Source organism: Magnolia sinica, chromosome 4 (genome assembly GCF_029962835.1).
Source record: "Magnolia sinica isolate HGM2019 chromosome 4, MsV1, whole genome shotgun sequence".
NCBI lineage: Eukaryota > Viridiplantae > Streptophyta > Magnoliopsida > Magnoliales > Magnoliaceae > Magnolia > Magnolia sinica.
In genome coordinates, this window is record NC_080576.1 from 102,112,266 (window position 1) to 102,131,591 (window position 19,326).

Sequence of the window (19,326 nt, forward strand, 5' to 3'; positions counted from 1 at the left end):
GCCATTTCCATGCATTTCACGGTCATATTCGGCAATTCCGTTTACGTTCACGGTCATTTCAATGCACTTCACGGCCAATTCACTTCACTTCACGCCCATTTCCAAGCATTTCACGATCAATTCTCTTCACTTCACGGCCATTTCCATGCATTTCACAATCATATCCTCTATTTTTCTAATCCTTTTACCATCTTCTCAACTTCCAATCCCTCTCATTCTTAATCCTTTCTTCACCTCCCCTCCCATTTTCTTCATCTTCTTTCATAATGGGGAAAAAGAGAGTGGTTCAAGCGGGTCCATCATCTCCGTGGAACTTAAGAAGTACGAGGAGGTCGAAGAGGGCCCAAGATCAAAATGCACATACATTCGTTGCGGCTCGATATCGCCATCGGGAAGTGGTTTTCGAAGTCACTGTGGGAGACTGACTATTTGCGATCGGGGCTAGTATAATTGAGCTTAAGAAGGACTAAGACTATCTGAAGTGTAAGATGAAAAGTATGCATCGAATGATAAAGACCAGAATTGACCGTGAAATGAAATGAATGAAATTAACCACGAACTAATTGAAATTAGCCACGAAGTGAATGAAATGATTTTTCGACCATCGACCTATGGAATCTTGGAAAACAAGTATGTTGGTTAGCTAAAGTAGCATCTCCTACCTCCCAAATCCTTTATGGTACATCAAGTAACTCATTCTGTTTTAAGAGATATGTTTATTAAATGAATAAAAAGAGAGAATTTTTTTTTTTTAATATGCTTATATATACATATTTATATAAATATGTATTAGAGGAAAATGTAGGAGAGAAAAAGTTCTCCTTGTAAAAAAAAAAAAAAAAAAAAGTACAAAGGTGGAACAGTGAGTTGAAGTTGACCGGGTCAGTGGGACAGTGACTCGGACGCGGTCGACCCTAACTCGCTATCCACCCTTTTGCAATCAGTGGGCCATGGATATGGTTATAGCTACGGTTATAATTCCTAGCCCTTGATAGGACCGTTCGTCTCTAGCTAGGTCATGGTGGGGTAGTACCCAATCCGCGCCCAAAATGATCTGGCAAAATAGACACGGTGGGGCCCACATAGTCATGCCGCCGCAAAGGAGGTCGTGTGGCAGGGTAGGCAATATGCAGGTTAAATGTAGACCGTCAATAGCGTTTCTTCTACTGGTCCATTTTTTTCTCATACAAATGTGACATGCTTGATGATCTGGTAAGTCTGATTTTCAAACTGGAGCATGCTCATGGCACCCCATATTTGATGAACGGCCCTGATCTTACCTAGTAGGTGTCTGGGAGCCCGTTATCCATATGCTGCAAGCAACGGTCGATATTGCTTATTTGGGGGGTAGGTATTAAAAATGAGGGTGAATATTTCAGAACTAAAAAAGATTCTTTAATTCCTCTTCAAAAACAACCACTTTGGAATAGGCTGCATTTTCTATTTGGAAAATGTATTTTAAACAAAAAGAGAATAAAGGGAGGATGATTAGATACGTGTATTGACCCACACACATTGCACGGCTTTTTATTTGAGTGCCTTTGTCACACTTCGCACGTATACCTTGATTTTTCTTTGCCATTTCCAATGCCCAAACGAGGGTGAGCTAGATGTCTATGTTACCTATTATCCAAGCATAGATTATCATTTTTTATAGAAAGGGAAGATATTCTTTTCATTCTTTCATACTCATTTCAAGGATGTTTAAGCTCCATCACCAACACTCAATTTAAATTACAAGACATCGTTGGTGACCCAAATTAATATGATATCTTAAGAAAAAGAATTTGGTGATGCAACCAATAAGCCTATAAGAACAACAGCTCAACATGTTCATTGATTCATGAGTCTTCTAAATTATAAAATCTTGGATTGCGTATGTTTATAAGTCTATAAGACCTCTATTAAGTGGGCCCCACATGATTACTAGTTTACATTTGATCGTTGGATTGCATGGATTGAGAATATTAATGGTCCTACATTGGGTGTGATTATTATGGATAGTTCCCGGGTGATGCGTATGGATTGTGCTACTTATCCATAGTATTTAAATGAATATAAACTCTTATTTATGTTGAGACTTTAAGTAATGAGTAATTGTAATAAGTATAAATTATGTAGACATTTTTTCTATAAATATTAGTCTTGGTCTCGTTAGCTGCGTAGTTTTATTGCAGGGTTTCCATAAAAGGTGTAAAGTATGGAAAATCCAGAAACATTATCATGCATCTACATAAAATTATGTGGCATTCCAATTAGGTGTGTATTTAATATTACAATTTATTTGTTTAATTTCCATAGTTGATACGTAGACCGGTCCATTATTCCACAATTAAGTTTAACAGTTGGTATCAAATCACCCCGTGCATCTATATGGTAGATCTGATTTTGGTAGTCATGATGACCATCCAAATGCATGATTTTTAACTCCTTAAAATGCAGGGGAGTTGAAATCCGGCATCATACATAAAGAGCTTTGAATGACAATATTAAATTCCGGTGATAGCATTGAAATTACTTGCAAGGTGATGTGTACTGCATTCTCTTACAGCAAGGCAACAAGGGTAAAAACCTATAATGATAACTGGTTGTGAAATCAAAAATCAAAACAAAAACTGAGTGTTGTTTACTTTCTTACTCCATCGTCGAACATCACTGGAAATCACTACCAATGCTGGCAGCCATGTCAATCCCTTGATGTGTCAACAATGTTCATCTTCTGTCATCGTTGTCATGGCTATTGTTGGAGTGATAAAGTCCCTTGATATACATTGATACACCTCACTTTGACACCTTAAACTTTTAGAGTAAATGATTATTTGACATGGTATCAAAGTATAAGGTCCAATGTTCGAATATCAATAAGCAAATATGCCTCGCTGATATATTATTCTCCAAGAAGACTCATCTCACCACACATTTGACTAGCCATTATCGCCCATAGATCAAAACCATCCATCTCATATCGAGACCAACATGCAATCTGGGCCCAATTTACCCTTGTTTGCTAACCAACTTCGGACCTCATTTTCAAGCCATACCCTAATATATCTTCTTCCAATCTTAGGGCCTATTTGATGCTCATTCCGTGGCCAACCTTTGGCCTAAGAGAAATTGTCCACTGTAAATACCAACTTTTACCCATAATCTTTTCTAAACGCTCTCAAACTTTACTTTCTCAAAGTAAACTATTTTATATGGACACACTATTTGTAGATGAACATGCCCTTGCATTCATGGTGGTACCGTGGATATCACGGTGGTACCGCACAATACCAGAAAAAGGTGAAGGGCCGTAGCTTTATACCTATTGCTACGGATTATAACCGTATCCATTGCTAGCGTAGCCATTGCTCCATTAGATTCATATCCATTGATGCTATGCTACGGATCTAAACCGTAGTCATTACTTTCATAGCAAGAAGTACATACAACTATGGATAATTGAGCGAGCCTAACATGAAATTGAGCATGCCTAACATGAAATTCAATGACCCTAACATGCCTAACATGAAATTCAACAACCTTAACATAAAATTCAAGAAGCCTAACATGCCTAACAATAAATTCAACGAGCCTTAAAGAAAATTGAGCGAGGAAAACATGAAATTCAACGAGGCTCAGAGGAAATTAAGGGAGGCAAATATGAAATTCAACAAGGCAAACTGGAAATTGAGCAAAGCAAAGTGAAAATTCAACAAGGTAAACATGAAATGGAGAGAGGCAAAGAGGAAATTCAGCGAGACAAACATGAAATTAAGCGAGGCAAAGAGGAAATTGAGCGAGACAAATTGGAAATTCGTTGAAACAAACATGAAATTGAGCGAGCCAAACATGAAATTGAGCAAGGCAAACTGAAAATTGAGAGAGGCAAACTGAAAATTCAACGAGACAAACATGTAATTCAATGAGGCAAACATGCAATTCAAAGAGCATAAAAGGAAATTGAGCAAGGCAAATAAGAAATTGAGCGAGGAAAACATGAAATTGAGCAAGGCAAACAAGCAATTCAACGAGGCTAACAGGAAATTCAGCAAGGCAAACGTGAAATTCAACGAGACAAACATACAATTCAACGAGCATTAAAGGAAATTGAGCGAGGCAAACTAGAAATTCAGCAAGGCTAACTGGAAATTGAGGGAGACAAATTGGAAATTGAGCGAGGAAAAAAAGAAATTGAGCAGGGCAAACAAGAAATTGAGGGAGGCAAACTGAAAATTCAGCGAGACAAACATGAAATTGAGCAAGGCAAACAGGAAATTGACGGAGGCAAACTGGAAATTGAGTGATGCAAGGCAAACTGGAAATTCGGCGAGCTAAACTGAAAATTGAGCGAGGCAAATATGAAATTCGGCAAACGAGGAATTAAGTGATGCAAACTGAAAAATCAGCGAGGCAAATTGAAAATTTAACGAGGCAACCTGAAAATTGAGCGAGGCAAATTGGAAATTCAATGAGGCAAACTGGAAATTCAACCTTGCTCAATTTCATGCTTGTCTCGCTGAATTTCTAGTTTGCCTCACTCAATTTCTATTTTGCCTCACTCAATTTCATGTTTGCCTCACTGAATATTCAATTTCTCTCGCCAAATTTTCAGTTTTCCTTGCCTCGCTCAATTTTCAGTTTGCCTCCATCAGTTTCATATTTGCCTTGCTCAATTTCCAGTTTGCCTCGCTTAATTTTTTGTTTGCCTCGCTCAACTTCTAGTTTTCCTTACTGAATTTCCAGTTCACCTCGTTCAATTTCCAATTTGCCTCGTTCAATTTTCAATTTGTCTTGCTAAATTTTCAGTTTGCCTCGCTCAATTTCATGTTTGCCTCGCTCAATTTCATGTTTACCCCTCTAAATTTCTAGTTTGTGTTACTCAGGTTTTAGTTTGCCTCACTCAATTTCCAATTTGCATCGCTCAATTTCCTTTAATGCTCGTTAAATTGCATGTTTGCCTCGTTGAATTTCACGTTTGTCTCACTCAATTTCATATTTGTCTCGCTTAATTTCATGTTTGTCTCGCTCAATTTCCTTTGATGCTCTCTGAATTGCATGTTTGCCTCGCTCAATTTCTAGTTTGCCTTGCTCAATTTCTAGTTTGCCTCGCTCAAATTTCAGTTTGCCTCGTTGAATTTCATGTTTACCTCGCTCAATTTTCTTTAAGGCTTGTTGAATTTCATGTTAGGGTTATTGAATTTCATGTTAGGCTCTCTCAATTTCATGTTAGGATCGTTGAATTTCATGTTAGGCTTGCTTAACTTCACATTAAACTTGTTCAATTTCATGTTAGGCTCGCTCGATTATCCATGGTTGTATGCACTTTTTGCTATAGAAGCAATGATTACGATTTAGATCTGTAGCCATATGTATTTACCTACAGCCCTTGACCCTTCTTCTGGTGTTGGTAGTGCCATCGTGGACAAGATGGAGTTCCACAGTGGCATCATAGATATCACGGTGCCACCATGAATACAAGGGTATTTTCATCTGCAAATAATGCGTCTGTATAGAATGGCTTACTTAGGGAAAGTAAAGTTTAAGAGCGTTTAGAAAAGACGTTGGGTAAAAGGTGACGTTTATAGTGATTAATTTCTCTTGAACTAATGTTGTTTTCTTTTTGTAGGTCCTATGGTGTGTATTTTTGGGTATGGGTTCATTGTTCAATCTAAGTTATCTTTTGATCTATTGGACCATCGTACCACTCTGAGAAGTGGGGCTTACCCATGTCTTGACTAAGGTTAAGCCCTGCAGCCCTTTAAACATTTGGATTAGAGGTGAGGCCACAAAACCCTCCCCCCAATAACTTTGTTCTCCTCATCAAGAGTAGTTAGTAACCCTGATCAGATTTTGAACAATGAAGATATTGGATGGACAAGATCAATTGCTCATTAAGTGGGCCATGTTTGCTAATCCTACAGTCAATTTTGGGTGAAAATTGATTTGAATAATAAAAATAATACGATATTCTATGTGAATTGATCAAATTATCCAGAATGTGTTCATACCTAGACGAATTGATCTTAACCATTTAAATGATATTTTGAACGGATTTGACTCATTTCAGATTATATTGGACTAAAACTCGTTCTTCAATCTAATCAGCACTCTACGAACACAAATGGCCCAGATCAACTAAAGGATAGCCTAGTTTTGGAGCTTTAATTGATCAAGTCCTAATGTGATATTCTTAGCAACTAAAAATTGATTATATTTGGGCCATCAAGTTTCGTACAAGTGAACCAACTAAATAAATGGATGACTGGTGGGTTTCAATTGATATATGGCCTTAGTGTTTTAGTTTACATGTTTTAATGTAATTGAATTCTGATTTGGCTCTAAAAAAGGGGCCATTACCCATCCATCCATTAGTTTTGCAAGACAATAATATAAATATGAGTCTAAAAATCAAGCATATCCAGAACTCATGTGGGCATGCCACACAGAACATTGGGGATTGAACGCACACCATTGGAAACTTTGTGGGGGCAATAGAAGTTTTGAATCAAGATTATATTTGTACCTACAGTTTATCTGAGTGGTATCAACCTTATGAACGGTTTGGATGACATATGGACATTCATGGTCAACTGGAGGAAAGTTTCAATGGTGAATGTTTCCATTCCCACTGTGTTGTTTGGTGTGGCGCACATAAGTTTTATATGTCCCTGATTTTTAGTATCTTATACTATTTTGGTCTTGAAAAACTAATGAACGAAGTGGATTTGTCACGCGCATCTCTGCAAGCCCCACACATCTTCTGACAACACGGGCAGAATATCTCCACGAGGGAAGGTGCGATCCACGCCTAAAAAAATTCCTTACTCCTCGAGATCTTTAATAGAGATATTTAAATTTACCAGAAAGAACTTTCACTACCATTTTTATCTATTCCTTATTCATTTCAAGTGCCATGCTCCTGGCTTGTGGGAATAGCTCCGTCCTTGTGGGTCCATATAAGGGGCGTGGATTCGATGGATCCCTGAATGTGGGGCCCACCATGATGTGGGCGCCTTACATTTCCACCGTTGAAATCTTCCTGCAGCTGACTACGAGGTTTATATGCCATCCAAATCGCATGTAGAATTATTACCACTCAGATAAACTGTAGGGACAAATATCATCCTCGTATAAAACTTTTGTCATCAGCAGGCATTCAATCCTCACTGTATCATGTAGTGTGGCTCACATGAGTTTTGGATCTTTTCGGAATCCTTCTTACTATAGTCTTTCAAAACAGATAAGCGGAGTGGATTTCTCACGGCATTTCTATGGCCCCACACATCCCCAGGCATAGAGATATGTGCCCCCAGTCACACGTGATCCCCTCCCAATATTATATACCCATCATGTCATGTCCGCTCGACTTGGTTTTCGTTTTATTTTTATTTTTGGGAGTCGATTGCCTCTGACCCGGGCACAGATATATCTATGTGGCCAGAGCTGCATGGCCATGCACAAATCTCCATTGGTCTGTTTTGAAAGGCCAAAATGAGACAAGCTTCTAAAAATCAGAAAGATTCAACACTCATGTGGACCATACCACATGAAACAGTAGGGATTGAACACCCGGTAGTAGTAGAATTTTCTGTCAGTACCACATTTATTCTTATAATTTATCTGAATGATAATAATTGTTGAGATATGGAGCCATATCTAGGCAACGCCACTCAACCAGTCGAGTGAGCTGCTTGACCAGTTGAGAGGCCCACTCGACTGATCGAAGAAAGGCTCAACTCAAAGTCCAGCCTGCTGTGATTTTTTCGATCCGTGGTGCTCAATCGGTCGAGGCTCTTATTCGACCAGTCAAGGGTTTGCTCGACCAGTCGAGGATCCTACTCGAATAGTCGAGGCTAAGTAGATTCTTGCGCAGATTTGGTGTGAACTATGAAAATTTGATGCAGTTTTCACGGAGATGTGAAAGGAAAATTATTTAAACTATAAATAGGGGTCGGCTATTCTAGGGTTATGGGAGGTATTCTAAGGTATATGAAATGGATTTTTTCTATACATCTAAGGAGAAGAAGTTAGTATATTACTTGTAATCTCGTTTTCTTCATAGTGGAAGTTTGCACCCGTGATTTTTTACTCATGTTAGGGTTTTTCTACGTATATTTTATCTTATGGTTTGTTTGGAATGCTTTGATTCTTATTCTATATTATATTTCTTTATGTTTATTGTTTGTAGGTAAGACCGGAGATTGGATGTCGATCCACTGCGTTGTTAGCGTACTGCGCAACAACTGGTATCAGAGCTATTGGTTTAGTTCAAGTGAGAGCGATGAAGAAAGAAAAGAAGACTATAATTAAGAAGTCTGATGGCTCAAATTTTGCCTTCTATAAGATGCAAATGAATGATTATCTGTATCAGAAGGACCTCTATATTCCTTTAGAAGGAAAAGAGAAAAAATCAGAGAAGATGAAAGATGACGAATGGTTTTTATTGGATTGGAAGGTTTTAGGAACGATCCAACTCTCTTGTCTAAGAGCGTCGCCTTCAATATATCGAAGGTGAAAAACATAAAAGAATTAATGGAAGCCCTAACTACGATATATGAGAAACCCTCGGCGTCCAACTAGGGTCATCCTATGAAATAGTTATTTAAGATGAAGATGTCAGATGGTGGGAACGTGGTTGAACATCTAAACGAGTTCAATACAATCACAAGTCAATTGCAATCCGTTGGCATTATTTTTGAAGACGAGGTCAGGGTATTATTGATCTTGTCCAGTTTACCAGACAATTTGGGATGATTTGGTGATTGCTGTGAGCAATTCTTCAAAGTCGACAAAGTTGAAATTTGATGATGTGGCAAGTCTAATTCTCAGCGAAGAATCTAGAAGAAAGGCATCAAGAGTTTCAGGGGATTAAAGGAATGCTCTGAACATTAAAGGAAGATGAAGATTGCTGAACAAATAAAGCAATAAATATGGACATTCTAAGTCGAGGAAGAAGTCCAAGGGATCGAAAGACAATGATGGGTATTGGTATTGTGAGAAGAATGGACATATAAAACATGATTGTAGGGCGCTTAAGAAACAAGAATGAAGCTCTCAAAGCGGGAAGGATTCAATGAATCTATCCGAGGAGAGTGACACATAAGCATTAATTTTATCTCTTGATGCGAGGAATGAGTCTTGGGTCATAAACTTTGATGCTTCATTTCATGCCACTTCGTATAAGGAAGTTCTGTGTAATTATGTGTCAGGTGACTTCGGAAGAGTCTACCTGGGTGATGATGAGCCGTGCAATATTGTTAGAAAATGAGACGTTCATATAAGTTAGAAAGACGGAACGACTTTAAAATTGAAAGATGTCGGATATGTACCAAGTTTGAAACGGAACTTGATCTCAGTAAGGCAGTTAGCCGATACCGGATATGTAACGACATTCACTAGTGATTTCTGAAAAATTACAAAAGGTACCTTGGTTATATTTCGAGGCAAGAAGGAAGGTACTTTATACGTGACTTTAGGATCATATAGTTCACTCGCAGTCACATCAATTGGAGTAAATGGGCAGTTATGACATCAGAGGTTGGGACATATGAGTGAGAAATGGATGAAAGTGTTATTGTCAAGAGGGAAGCTACCAGGGCTAAAATTTACTGATTTGGAATTCTGCGAGGACTGCGTGTATGACAAGCAGAAGAGGGTAAGCTTCAAGAAAACAGGATTCATTCCAAGGACGCATCTGTTGGAGCTTGTACACACTGATGTGCGGGGACCGGCGCAGGTATCATCTTTTGGTGATTCACATTATTTTGTTTCGTTTATTGATGATACTAGTAGGAAAATGTGGATCGATTTCTTAAAGCACAAATATGATGTATTTAATGTATTTAAGAAGTGAAAAGTAATTGTAGAAAAGGAGACAGGTAAAATAGTAAAATGTCTCAAATCAGATAATGGAGTAGAATACTGTAATAAGAGATTTGAGGAGTATTGTACAACAAATGGAATCAAACATTAGAAAACGATTCCAGGGACACCGCAACAGAACGGTGTGGTTGAGCCCATTAACAGGACTACCTTGAGCGCGCCGGAGCATAAGGTTATATGTAGGGTTACTTAAGACGTTTTGAGCAGATGTTATAAATGCCGCCGCATATCTCATCAATAGAAGTCCCTTATCACCATTGGATGATGAGCTATCAAAAGAAATGTTGACTAGGAAAGAAGTGAACCTTGCACATCTTAAAATGTTTGGTTGTACTTCATATGTTCACATTGATTCAGATCACAAAAACAAGCTGGATGCGAAGTCCAGGGAGTGCACGTTTATAAGCTACGGGCAGCATGATTTTGGTTACCATTTTTGGGATACAGAGAACTGAAAAATCATTAAAAGTGAAAACGTAGTCTTCAATGAAAAAGTGATGCATAAGGACAGTGTGCAGCAAAATAAGACCGATAAGAAAGAATTCGTAGAGTTAGAAGAGTTACCGGACACGGGTATTATAGTGCCACAGGATGAACATGCACATGAGCATAATGAGGCAAAGCCGTAGACACAGGTTGTGAGGAGGTCTACTGGGGAGAGGAGACCCACAGTCCGATACTCACCCTCCTTATATTATCTACTACTGACAGATAATGGTGAACCAGAGTGTTTTGAAGAGGCATTACAGTCAGATACATGGGTTAAGTGGGAGTAGGCTATGGATGATGAGATAAACTCTCTTGAGTTTAATCGTACATGGGAGCTAGTCACTCTACCTAAGCGTAAGAAAGCTCTCCATAACAAGTGAGTTTACAGACTGAAGAGGAGCATGATACTTCGAAACGATGCAAGACTAGATTGGTTGTGAAAGGGTTCCAACAAAAGGTAGCTATTGACTTCACTAAAATATTTTTACCAATGGTGAAAATGTCTATGATTTGCATGGTCTTAAGTATAGTAGCTATAGATGACTTACATTTAGAGCAGCTAGATGCTAAGACAGTCTTTCTTCATGGGGACCCTGAAGAATATATATATATATATATATATATGTATATATATGCATTAGCCGACATGATACGTAACACCAGGAAAAGAGAACAAGATATGTAGACTGAAGAAGAGTCTATATGGCCTGAAGGAAGCCCCGAGGCAGTGGTGTAAGAAATTTGACGGTTTCATGTCGAGAAACGGTTTTAGAAGATATCATGCATACCACTATTGTTATTTGAAGAAGTTTGATACGTTGTACATCATCATTATTATGTATGTTGATGATATGCCTATGGCAAGATCAAACATGAAAGACATCTCAGTCTCAAAAGACAACTATCTAGAGAATTTGCCATGAAGGATTTATGTGTTGTAAAACAAATCATAAGCATGAGGATAAAGTATGACGGGGAAAACATGAAACTAGTTTTGCCACAGGCAAAGTACATAGCTAAGGTACTTGATCAATTTAGTATGGGAGGTGCTAAACCGGTTAGCACTCCATTAGCCAATCGCTTCAAGCTTTCTAAAGAGTAAGGTGCGAAGATGCAGGAGGAACGGGACTACATGACTAAAGTCCCATACACATCAGCTATTGTGAGTCTCATGTATGTTATGGTGAGAACGAGGCCAGACATTACTCAAGCAGTGAGAGTTATTAGTAGGTTCATGAACAACCCCGGGAAGGAACATCGAGCTACAAAGCTACGTAGATTCAGATTTAACAAGAGATATCGACAGCAGAAGAAGCACTACGGGTTATGTCTTCACTCTAGGTAGTGCTGTAGTCAGTTGGGTCTCTCAGGTACAGAAGATAGTATCTATCAGTACAACGGAAGCAGAATATGTTACAATTACAGAAGCGTTGTAATGACCCTCAAAATTTTGTGCCGAGACCCGAGTACTACCTCTGTTTCCTTAGAAGTTTTTTGGGGTAATTAGCGCTTAACTCGATTGCTTGTGAAATTTGCATCAATCACTTTAAATTTGATCTGCATGACTCAAAACCTGTAGAATAGTTAGCGTTAAGTTACTCTGAAATATGAGATTCATTGCTTAAGCCAGTTGCTCTTGGGAATTTTTGGAAGTTCTGGATCGGACCTGGACCGCGCGTCGAAAGTCCGATAGCGATGATCTTAGGCTGTTGTGGTCACCATATTGGGCTTGACCATCACCTCAAAAATCAAGTCCAGATGATGTTCTGAGTCAATTTGATTAAGTTCGGAGTGAAGAGTGTGAGAACGGTTGAAAATTAATTAAGATTTTGTGAAATCTGAGTCATGTCACTTGCGCGAGGATTTTAAGCAATCTGACTGTTGGATTTTGACCCAATTTCACTCTCTGATCAAGAAAGGTGGCCCAGACATGTCCTTGTGCTTGTGGACCTGATCGAGATTCGGTGACCGTTGAATTGAGTGTGGTCCACCACCGCCGATCCGAAGATCCGGTCGGTACGAAAACTCAGCTTGACCTAGATCCATGGTCAGTGAGCTTAAGTCCGACCTTTCGTGGTAATAGGCCCACCGGAAGTGCTTCGTTGGATCGAGAGAGGCTTGTTTTGGTTATACCCTAAGTATACCTTGGCCCTGGGGTTATTTTCATCAATGTTAGGCCTATTTATAGACCTTAAAACCCCAGTTCTCTTTTCCATATGAATTTCCTAACCCTAGTTAAGAAAGAGAAAGGAAAAGAGAGAGAAAGTGAGAGAGAAGTTGGTAAATCATCTTAGATTCTTTCCTGTTCTTCTTTATCCTTAAACCTTCACTTTAGAATCGTTATTCCGGCGATTTTGAGTTCATCTTTGGGTAAGTTAACCTAACCCTAATATGTGTTAGAGCTTAGAATAATCTTTGTGATGTTGTATTTCATTTCTATTCTTGCCTTAGGTTATCCTGTCGCTGTTGACGAAGACATATCGTCTGAAATCAATTCGGTGTTCTTTTCTGGATTAAGGTGCGGACTTTAATCGTATAGGTTATGGTTTTTAAGGCTTTCAATGTTAGTGAATGGTTTATTCTTGCTATGGATGAGATTTCACATGCCAAATGTTATGTTTATTTTGCATTCCTGATATGCTTGTGTTACATTGAGATTTATGTATTCTACGTGTATGTATAAAGTACCGTATATGTATAAAATATGAACATGTGGTTGCCATGATTATTTGTCGTGTACTCATGCTTATTGTATGTGCGACAGCTCCTTAGTAAAAGGAATTGTTCAAATGCGTGTATTTTCAACATACGTCATATATGTTGAACTAAGTATTCCAAGTTTGTAGAAATGTCTGAATGATCTAAAGTGTGATATATCAACCTAGTATGGGCGTTGAGAAGCGATTCTCAACTCTCCCACTAGTGTGTGTGATTTCCTTCATGTGAGTTACATTCCTTGTTATTTAATTTCAAGTCTTACTTATGCTTAAATCCATGTTAAGTTGATATTCTTCAGATGCTTACATACCATATGATTTGAGTTGTTGTTCCATTACTATTCTAAATTGTTGATATCAATATCTGTTATAGTGGAATGTGTGTGAGACTATGAGTTAGTCCAGGAAATCGGTAATCGGCCTTGAGATCATGGCTGAGATTGCTTTCGCCACGAAGGACGTGATTAGACGAACCCGAGTTGTATTAGAGTTGTCGGCAGTGGTTTGGCCACGCGGAGTGTTTGCGCACTCTATGTCGTTCAATCCAACGTGCGCTCGTGCTAGTCGAGTTCGTCAAGTAACCCGATTGTCCGATGTATGTTCACCATGTATGGACGTTACTGTTTGAATCTAAGGTACCAAACTTACCGATAAAATCCTATTAACCATGGTACCTTGATCCGCCAAGACTCATGAGCCGGACATGGTGGTATGGGACACCGTGGTCGAGTTGTCGGCCTACGCTGGGGTGACGAGCCTCCCCGTAGTGACCAGTGAGCAACCAAACTCGTGAGCCGATTATGGTGGTATGGGACACTATATTCATGCTGTCGGCCTACATTGATTGGTGACGAGCCCTCTGTAGTGACCTCGAGCATGCCTGGATACCACATTGAGGTGACGAACCTTAGTGTAGCAATGATGGTATGATAGGCGTGCATTGATTGGTGACGAGCCCTTTACAACGACCTGAAATCATATGATCGTATAAGAATGCCTAGGACTGACGACCCTATAATGGATCACTGTTTGGATGGTGATATGAGGAGGGTACCTTAGCTTCCCAATCCTGCTGTATGAAAATGATTAATAACAACTTGGTAATCATGTTCATGCACCGCATTTGCATGTGCTTTGTAGACGTGGCGCACTTTGAGGCGATGTCATGCGTAACGTAAGATGAAGACGTTGAGGGTGTACGTGTGAGGGCACGCATCATTCTGCATACATCCTTGCATTAACAAGAGTACTTAGGACATATTTGATTGTTCTGCTTTATCATTACTGCTTGATTGAACTGATAACATGTTAACCTTTGCTTTATTGTTCCATTGAGTTGATCACTCACTCTCACGTTCTGGGGCGGTGTTAAACACCCACCAGACTCTATCTTAGTTGCTGATGTTGCAGATGTTGAGGCGACTTCTGAGGCAGAGCGGGAGATCGATGATGATGAGGTTGTTTTCTCTTTTATGCAGTTTTCAAACGGATTCTAGTGAGCCTTGTTCTGATGCGCGGGATGCTGAGATTTCTTTTTGGAATTAAATGATGTAATTTGATACTTGTAATTTTGATAACAACACTTGAAACACGACCTGGTATGCATATGTACTTTAGGGATTTGCACATGTACTCACATATTTCTATAAGTCTTCTGCTTGCTTTCTTCACTTATCCTTGAATTATATTAGCTATTTAGCTTAATCTATTCCATGTTTTATGCACTAATACAGACAACATACATCCATCATTAAATATGTTGCATAAGTGATGTTTTGGAACTCGAGAGCTGAGTTATGCTCGACCCCCGAATTTCAGAGCGTTACAAGCGTGCGAGGAGATAGTGTGGATGCAAGATTTCATGAAATAGTTGAGAAAGAAGCAAGCAGATTGTAAGCTGTCCAGTGACAGTCAAAGTGCAATACACTTGGCTAAGAATTCATCATTTCATTTAAGGACCAAACATATTGACATCGGATATCATGCATTCATTACTGGAAGATAGATCGATTACTATGAATAAGATTCATATAAGTGAGAATCCTGTGGATATATTGACTAAGGTGGTCACACGGGAGAAGTTGAAGCTCTGTTCAGCTTTGATTGGTATTCAGGCTTGAAAACGAGAATGTGGTGCACTCCGGATGTAGAAGACGAAGGATTATGATGATATGTCTCCAAGTGGGAGATTGTTGAGATGTGGAGCCACATCTGAGCAGCGCCAGGGGCCCACTCGATTGGTCGAGGGGCCCACTCGATTGGTTTAGGGCTGGCTCGACTCAATGTCTAACATGCTATGATTTTTTAGGTCCATGGTGCTCGACCGGTCGAGGCCCTTTCTTGACCGGTCGAGGCCCTTATTCGACCAGTCGAGGATCTTGCTCGACTAGTCAAGGCTACGCAGATTCTTGCGCGGATTTGGTATGAACTGCGAAAATTTGAGGTGGTTTTCGTAGAGGTGCAAAAGGAAATTTGCTTAAACTATAAATAGAGGTACCTAGGGCTATTCTAGGGTTATGAGAGATATTTTAAGGTGTATACAAATGGTTTTTTCTATACATCCAAGGAGAAGAGGTTAGTATATTGTTTGTAATCTCGTTTTATTCGTAATAGAAGTTTGCACCCGTGATTTTTTTTACCCTTGTTGGAGTTTTTCCACGTATATTTTGTTTTGTGGTTTCTTTAAAATGCTTTGATTATTCTTTTAGATTATATTTCTTTTTATTTATCGTTCGTGGGTGAGACCGAATATTGGATCTCGTTTCACTGCGTTGTCGGTGTGCTGTGCAACAATAATTCCATGAACAGTTTGGATGACATATGATCTTCAGTACGGTTTCAACGGTGGATGTTGTTGTTTCCACTTTTTCATTAGTGTGGCCCACCTACGTTTTTGATCGGCCTCAATTTGATAATCCTGTCCTATTATGGTCTTTCAAAACAGATGGACGGAGTGGGTTTTCCATGGACTTATCTGTATTATCTTCCATTCTTTTATAGACGTGTGGTCCACCTGATCAGTGCTGCTAGATGAAAAGCCAGATCTCATGCACGTGTCCATGCACGTGTGAGGCTACTGCCTGGCTCATGGACAACAGCCATGGTCTCATGCATATGTCCCACGTGCAACTGAGGTATCTCGAGGTCAAAACCAAGCATTCCCGTCATAAGGCATCACATCATCCTGGACCCAAGGCTTCTCGAACTGTCCTCGGGTTTTCACTTTGAATATGTGGGGCCACGTCGAGACTGGTTATCTGTTGTGCTCCATCATTGACGGACCATGGCCCAAAATTCACCCACATGTGAAGATCTAACCCACCAATCTCGGCCTCTCAGTATGTTTTCTTTTCAACCATTTATTTTTAGGCCACAAAACGAATGGTTATGATTATCCAACGGGGTAAATGTTCAGATTATAGCCTATCCATGTTGCTCAAAGACATCCCAACGGTTGGGATCACAAAAATTTAGCTCCTCTTATTCGAACTGTTAATCCGAGTTCACTGATCAAAACCTCGGCCCGAGGATCATATAATTTCCTCTCATGGAGATGTCTCCCGTAGTTAGTTCACCACCATTTTCAAAATGATGGTGACACATCCTCTCTACATGTGGTGCACGTAAAGCTATCCAGACCATTACGGCTACTGGTAACATTGTGCATTGAATACAGAAAAAATTCCACACTGATTTGGCGATCTCTACCATTCAATCAATGTACATCTAATGGATGGTTAGAAGTAAAATAGTGGGTAGTCAAATTCAACTGACAACGTCAGGTATTGAATAAAATCTCAACGTTGTGATTTTTGGAACAGTCCCCATCCAGAAGCATGTAGTCCGTATGGACGGTCTAGATTGACTTATATTTCTGCCAAGGGTGGGTAGATGAGTCGCAGCCGTTCTTGAAACAGCGATAATCAATCCCAGGAGTCTCCCGCAATTATGACAATCGAATACACTCGTGTGATAGTTCACCACCATTTTGAAAATGATGTAGTCTCATCCACCCTCCTCGAGATCACTTTTTACATGAAGTCACCAATGTCACACCGACCGACCAATCCCATCCATTCATTTAATGGGTGTCAAACGGACGGTGGAAAGTAAAACCATGAGTTTCTAAATTGCAGCTGATAATCTGTGACGGTTAATATCACCTTCTCCGTGTGACTTAAATGCACGCACCACGTGTAACCCAAAACCATGTGGGATCCACGGCTCTGTCCATTTGACATCCACTCCCTCCATCGGTTTTCACCTTCTTTTTAGATGTTGGCCCAAAAATGGCGAGAACCAGAACCAGAACCAAAACTCAAGTAGGCCACACCACCACGAGAAACAATTGGGATTGAACGTGGACCATTGAAACTTTAGTTCCGAATTGTCTGATTGAGAAGGTATCAATTACAATCGTTTGGCCTATGAGTGAACAAGTCAGCCAGTAGTTTCCAACCTTTCATGTGTATCTAATTCCAACCCGTCCAATTGATACGATTGGCATTATGATGAGGATCACCTTAAAAGGAAAATAGAGTTTCGAGTATCCATTGGGATGAAAACCTGCTATCGTACGAGCTCGTGTATAAAAATAATAATAAAAATATATATATATATATATACTCCTTGAATGAATGCGCCGCACTTGCTTTTCGCTTAGCTATAAATTATTTTATATACTATTGTTGATACGGTGAGGAGACAGGAGATGCTTTTTGTATTAGGTGATTCTCATGATGAGACTAACCTAATGGAAGGGTTAGATGCCACGTGCGCTTAATGGGTTGGCAAGGGATTGGCTACTCGCCTCCTGCTATGCAATGGTGGGTGGTTGGTGCTCTCTTGATAGCTGGTTTTCATGTTGTTTATCTATTTTTCTATACCATTTTAAGGCATGAGACCAAAAATAAAGTATATCCCAATCTCAAGTTCCTACATTATAGGAAACAGTGTTAAAGAAATGTCGACTATTAAAAACTTTTTGAAGGCCGTAAAAGTTTTGGATCAAGTTGGTCTTTGTTTTTTCCCCTTCATCTAGGTCTTGATGACCTAATTAATAGATTGGATGTCAAATAAGTAGTGCAGTGGGCTTTAGGAGGATTTTAATGGTGGATATCCAATTACTGTTGTGTTTCCTGTGGTGTGGTTTACTTGAGATTTATACAACTCTCATTTTTAGCATAAAGACATAAAATGATTTGTAAAAATGGACGAATGACATGGATGAAACACATACATCATGGTGGGGCCCATGAAGCACCAACCATAGCCAATGGCTACTGACAAGGGGGAGTAGCCAATCCATTTCTTAATGGGTATGGTATCCAATGGTTGAACTGTACTTTATGGTCCAACCGGTTGAACTTGAGACCTACTCTTTACCCTTTACTTTGAAGCTGGTTGAATTCACCTTGCGGACATGAATGAAGGGTAGACACAAATATTAGTTCAATCCAAAACTTTTTATCACCCCGGAGTTTTTAATGGAGGGTTTCCAATTTCTATGGTGTGGTCCACTTAAGCTTTTGACCTTTTCATTTTTGGGATCGTGCCCTAAAATTAGTTAATAAGATGATGGATGGCCCATAACACCACCAAGTTGAGTGATGGTTGCCACTTAAGCGCCTTCCCACTACCTAATCTACTTGGAAGTGGAATGGATTGGGCTCAAAATCAACACCATTGATATCTTTAGTTGAGTGGTGGCCACCACCTAAGCATTTTCCCCACCAATCTACTACCAAATCTACTTGGAAGTGGAATGGATTGGGCTCCAACCCAACACCCATTAGTATCCATGGTGATTAGAGTCCGAGGCCACCACGATGTATGTCTTTTTATCTACATTATCCATCCATTTTGAAAACTCATAAGTTCAATATTGAGGAGAACTGATTACGTGAGACCCTTGCCTTGCCCAAGACAATGTGACCCTTATCGTGGGCTTACTATCGGGCTCACCTTGATGTATATATTATATAATCATATTATACATATGTTTTTCCATACTACTTTATGACATTATCCCAAAAAATGAAGCATATCCAATTATAAGGTGGACCATGCCATGAGAAACAACAATGATTGATCGTCTTACCATTAAAAACTTCTTAAGGCACACCTAGTGTTTCCATGGTGTTTATTTATCATCCAATCTATTGATAAGATCACATAAGCATGAAGGGAAAAATAAATATTAGTTTGATCCAAACCTTTATGGCTCATTAATGGTCAATCAACATCGTTTCCA